This window comes from Scylla paramamosain, chromosome 30, assembly GCF_035594125.1.
Source record: "Scylla paramamosain isolate STU-SP2022 chromosome 30, ASM3559412v1, whole genome shotgun sequence".
Taxonomy (NCBI): Eukaryota; Metazoa; Arthropoda; class Malacostraca; order Decapoda; family Portunidae; genus Scylla; species Scylla paramamosain.
The window spans coordinates 13,606,615-13,611,614 of NC_087180.1; the positions used below are offsets into that span (position 1 = coordinate 13,606,615).

General features: G+C 37.2%; 1 protein-coding gene across 9 annotated transcripts in view; it reads left to right on the plus strand.

The window, feature by feature from the left end:
* Window positions 1-5,000, plus strand: part of LOC135115866 (uncharacterized) — a 204,369-nt gene that overhangs the window by 181,443 nt on the left and 17,926 nt on the right. The window lies entirely within an intron of this gene.

Sequence of the window (5,000 nt, forward strand, 5' to 3'; positions counted from 1 at the left end):
CCTCGATTCACAACTGTTTTAGCGGCTTTTCTCGACTACTTTTCACAGGCTCCCGCTACAATATTTTTTAAGGGTGTTGTCTTAGTTATGATAAGAGGTTTACTAAGGTCCTGCAACACCAATAGAAAAAAAAAAAGCATAAATGAGAACCTTGCTAAAAAAAACTCTGTGGTCTCTGGAAGTTTAAAGGTTTAATGAAAAGCCGAAGTGTTTTTAAATACGTTAATGTAATATTGTTATTTTTTTTTTTTTTTTTACTATATTAACAGTGTAGTTTTCTATCATCACCTCATTATTAGTTCGTTCCTATGCACATTGAGTTACAGAAAAGTCAGTAAGGAGTGAATTTTTAACAGGACACGAAAAGAAAAGAAAAAAAAAAGCAAGTTATATATTCATTAAACAGTTGTGAATAATACAGCTAGTTAATTACCAAGATAAATACTATGTTATGAAATATGTAAGTAAGAAATACATGGATCATTTTTGGCGTTTCCTCAGAGTAAAAGGTATAGCGTTTAAAGAAAAGGAAGAAAAAGATATTTATGTCTAGAAGTCTACAGTTCCAGTCCAGCCATGTTTGAGTATTAAGGCGAAACAAGGTGGCTGTGGTGGTGAGGGTGAGGTAATGAGGCAGCATGGTGGGGCCAGGATGAGATATACGCGGGATGGGATGGTAAAAATACTGAAAATTATGAAATGGTGGCGATTTTGGTGGAAGGGAGGCTGGAAAAGGGTTGTGAAAATGACTCAGGTAATGTCCAACGGGTCCATATATTTTTTTTTCTCTCTCCTTTGTCTCTCTTTTCTCTTTCCCTCTGTCACTGAAGGAGCAATCGACCGTGTAGGGAGGGAAGAAGAAGAAGGGAGAAGTAGAGTAGCGATAAGAAAAATTCATGAAGGTTAAAAATATACAACAGCAGAGGAAAGATAAAGACGATGTAGAATTGAATTTTTCGCATATTTCTTATCTTAATCCTAGTTTCCTTTCGATTTTCATACAGTTCCGTTGTATTTTCCTCATCTCCTTCCCCTTCTTCTCTTCCTCATCTTCCTTTTCTGTCATCTTACTTTTTTTTATTTTCCTACTCCTTTTCCTGTTTCCAAACTTCCTTTTTCTTGATCATCTTCCTCTTCCTTCTCCTGTATTTCCTCCTCTTCCTTGTCTTCTTCCCTCTCTTTCTGTTCCACGGCTTCCTACTCCTTCTTCCTCTTCATTTTTCTCTTTCCGTACTTCCTCTTCCTTCTCCTCCTCCTCCTCCTCCTCCTCCTCCTCCTCCTCCTCCTCTCCCTCCTCCTCCTCCTCCTCCTCCTCCTCCCTCTAGTACCTCCTCCATCCGTAAGCTGATCATCTGTTTCTTTTGCTCCCTCTCTTTCCTCTTGCCTCCTCTCTTTTCTCTCCCTTCTTCCTTCTCTTTCTCCCTTTCTTTTTTCTCTCCTGCGTCGTCGTAAACCTCGGTGACCACAATAATGAGCGTCCTCTCTCTCTCTCTCTCTCTCCTCTCTCTCTCTCTCTCTCTCTCTCTCTCTCTCTCTCTCTCTCATCTCTCTCTCTCTCTCTCTCTCTCTCCTCTCAGCACGTCCTCCGCCTCAGCCTAAAATTAACTTCGTTGTGAAAATTGCAGCGAATTGAAATTGTATTTGTTTTAATGATTTCCTCGGCAATTAAAGATTATCACGAAGACTTGCATGTGGAATTAAGACTGAAATATTTCCCTTGTTTAGTTTTACGATTCCGGGACTTTCAAATTAGAAGCCGAGTTAGTAAGCATTATTATAAGTATTATTTTTTTCTCAGTAGTAGTAGTAGTAAGTAATAGTAGTAGTAGTAGTAGTAGTAGTAGTAGTAGCTGAAGGAACAAAAATATACGTAACAAGTGGATCTCTTTCTTCCTAACCTATTTTTCAGTTCATTTTTCCTTTCATTCTTCCCTATTATTCCTCCTCCTCCTCCTCCTCCTCGTGTTCCTCTTCCTCTTCCTCTTCCTCCTTCCTCGCCAACACCTTCACGCACTCTTTAAAGAAGATTCGAGGCGGGGGAGAAAATTTGATGACGTCGGAGAAGTAGCGATGGTTCTGAATTTAAATGAAGTGTCCGACACACCTGACTGACTGAATGACTGACTGACTGACTGACTGGCTGACTGGCTGACTTGCTGACTGATATGGCTTTTGGTTTGCTCAGTGACTATGCTGGTGATTGATTGACTTGTTGTTGACTGATTGGCGACAGTTTGAAGTTAGAGAGTGACTGACTGGGTGATTTGGCGAATGACTGAATAATTAAGTCAGTGGCTGATTGACTGGCTGAGTACTATAATGAGTGGTTGTGTGGCTGATTGACCAAGTAACTGACTAACTAACTGGCTGACTAATCGAATAACTGGCTGATTCACTGATGTACTGACTTAATGATTAATCTATAAACAGGAAGGATAAAGTGAATGACTGACTGATGGATTCAATGGACTAAACGAGTGACTGACCGACTATTGACGGACTAACAAGCTGACTGAGGAAATAACTGACTGAATGACTGACCGGCTGACTAACTAACTAACCAAATAACTGACTGACTCACTGACCTACTAACAGACTGCATGACTGACCTAATAACTGACTGACTGACTGACTGGCGACCCTGTTGACCTTTTCGTTTTCGGTCATGCATTTGGACTCATCTGCCTTCAGCGACATTTGAACTTTTCCTACACTGACTGACACTCGCCTGCCAGTGACGCGTCGCCTGAACATTTTTATACCGCCTCCCTCCAGTATAATTTTATCCTTTGATTTTTTTTGTTTAATGTGTGTTTATATATTTTCGTTTTTTTTTTTTTTTTTTTTGTTAGCTTTTAGTTTCTTTAATGCATAATTTTACTTTTTTGTCTTTTTTTCGTGTGTATATGGATCTTTTTAACGTTTTTTTAAGTGTTTTTTTCTGTTTTTTTTTCGGTCATAATTTGGTGTTTTAATTTATGTGTTACCCTATTTGATATTACGTAATTTTTTATGTGTGTGTGTGTGTGTGTGTGTGTGTGTGTGTGTGTGTGTGTGTGTGTGTATGTTTATTTTACTCGTTTTACTTTTTTCATTGTTTTTTTTCATGTTTTATCAAGTAATTTATGTTTTATTATTAAGTTATTTTAATCTTGTTTCCGTCATAATTTTTTTCTACGTAGTTCTACACACATTTCTTTCTTTCGGCGTACTTCTATTTTTATCCCACTTTTCTTCTTTTCCTTCGGCTTTCGGAAAATATTTAAGGTTACTTTTGTTTCGCGTTTTCATTCCTCATTTCTTTTAATACCTTCTCAAGTTATGTGGCTGCCAATTTACATGCATTTTTTTTTTCCTTTTCGTTTTTTTTTTTTTTTTTTAGTACCTCAGTTTCCAGTTTTCCAGTCTCTCTCTCTCTCTCTCTCTCTCTCTCTCTCTCTCTCTCTCTCTCTCTCTCTCTCTCTCTCTCTCTCTCTCTCTCTCTCTCTCTCTCTCTCTCTCTCTCTCTCTCTCTCTCTCTCTCTCAGTACCTTCTCAGTCTCCAACTTTCTACGTTTCTTTTTTTTTCTTTTTTTCTTAATCATTTGCTCACTTATGTTTGTACGACTTTAATTTTTTGCTATATATATATATTTTTTTTTTTGCTTTGCTTTGCTTTGCTTCGTTTTGCTTTACTTTCTCAATATCTCCTTCTCTACTAAATTATGAACTCGCGCGAAAGGGTGATGTAAAAAGTCGACAGTTGGAAAGTGAATTGAGAAGGGAGACGTGAAGAAAAATATTAATAAAGACAAAGTGACAGATAGAAGGACAGATGATCAGTGGAAAAAAAAAATCTATGAATGTGGATAACACAAAGTGAACAGCACCGGATATTGACAGGTAATGGACAGGTAGAAAGAAAGGGTCACCTGCCCACCCTGGTAACACTGGTAACAACAACAATTCACCCTCGCTCCGCTTTCCATATTTCGTGTCTTATGATTTTTCATCTCTCTGTTCTGCCAAGCATTATTTTTCATATTTATTTTCTTGTTCTTAGTCTCCTGTCTTTATTTTTTCCCCGCACTTTCTTTTTCAATAATTTTTTTTTTTTTTGTCAAGTGATATAGATAAGGATTAGTTTGTAAGCATTCTCTGTCTCTCTCTCTCTCTCTCTCTCTCTCTCTCTCTCTCTCTCTCTCTCTCTCTCTCTCTCTCTCTCTCTCTCTCTCTCTGGGTGTAGTTGTATTTCGAACGCCACACTTCCTGCGTTGCATCTTTGGGAAGGGCAAGTAAAAAATTTCCACGTCAGCAGGTAATTTTCGCGGGTGTGAAGAATCCATTAGGCGTTCGCCACAGGGACGTCTGCCCGGAATTCGCCATCCGATTGGAGTGGGATTTTGAGACAGTTTCAGAAGAATTCCGTGTTAATGTTTTCCCTTTGTTATTTGTTTTAACGCAATTACTATTGTTTGTTATTAATGTTGTTGTCTTTGAGTTTTTACCTTATCCTAATTTGAAAGTGGCTAGGTAATGGATGATAATTGTTTTATTAACTCATTTGCTGTCTGTTCCTGTGTTTGTTTCCGTTTTTTTTTATATATATATATATATAATTCGGCCTTTTCTCTTAGCATTGTTTGTTGGTAACCCTAACTTGAAAGCGACTAAGAAATGGATAATTGTTTTTACCCATGCATTTGCATTTTCTATGTTTATGCTTATTCTTATTCTTATTATTATTATTATTATTATTATTATTATTATTATTATTATTATTATTATTCGACCAGTTCGGTGTGTTTTTATTTTTTTTTTATTTATTTTTTTTCGTGATGCTAACCTTTATGAGGGACTAAGAAATGGGTGAAATCTGTCTTATTTATTTATATTTTCAGTTTCTACGTCGGCGATCTCTCGCACAAGTTGGTCTCTACCAAAAGTTTCTGCCGTGGACAAACTTTTATTTGTGACCCCCTCTTTTTTTTTCTCTTTTTTTTTTTTTTTTTTCCTTTTGT